Here is a 699-nt window from a genome sequence, read left to right as displayed (position 1 = left end):
GATTGGTCTAGCGCTCTCCAACTAAATCGATAATCTTTATATACGTATAACCAACTTATTCCACATATTTTCAATGTGACCTTTTAATATAACGTCGTAAATAAACTATAATATCTAAGATAGGTAACAAACATAAAATTTCCATAATTAATTATTATTAATGAACTTAATATTTTCTTGGGCTTATGCCCTTTCGCGCCCTTGGCGTCACCCCTCGTGCCATGAAGCCCGGAACTCGCTTCCGGCTTCAAGGTCAAGGTCAAATCAATTTTTTGAAATGGAACATTATATTTTAGATTCCAGAATCTAATAGCTCTGATAGTAAGAGTTTTTCAAAATACTTTAATAAAGTTATTTATCATTAATACTTTTCCAGTTTTAAGTTCAAAGTTATAACACCGACGGTATTATAGCATTACGCAAGGTGTCCGATCGACGGTTAAAATCTATTGAATGTAGTTCAGAAATGTCCTGAATAACATTTGTTAAATATGCAAGAATAAATACTCCACGCGAGCGAAAAACTGGAATTTTTCCCGTCTGTTAGAGAACTGGAGATTGGTCCCGAAAACTGAAGTCTACAGTCGAAATCTGGAGACCTGGCAACTGTGGTCCGCGCGCGATCCGGCCGTCGAGCGTTGAACAGTAGTAAGCAGCGGGGGAAAAGTAGGCAGCACTTCAAAAAGGCCCATCGGCTCG

This window comes from Trachymyrmex cornetzi, unplaced genomic scaffold (assembly GCF_001594075.2).
Source record: "Trachymyrmex cornetzi isolate Tcor2-1 unplaced genomic scaffold, Tcor1.1 scaffold413, whole genome shotgun sequence".
Classification (NCBI taxonomy): Eukaryota; Metazoa; Arthropoda; class Insecta; order Hymenoptera; family Formicidae; genus Trachymyrmex; species Trachymyrmex cornetzi.
This window is presented reverse-complemented; position numbering follows the sequence as displayed.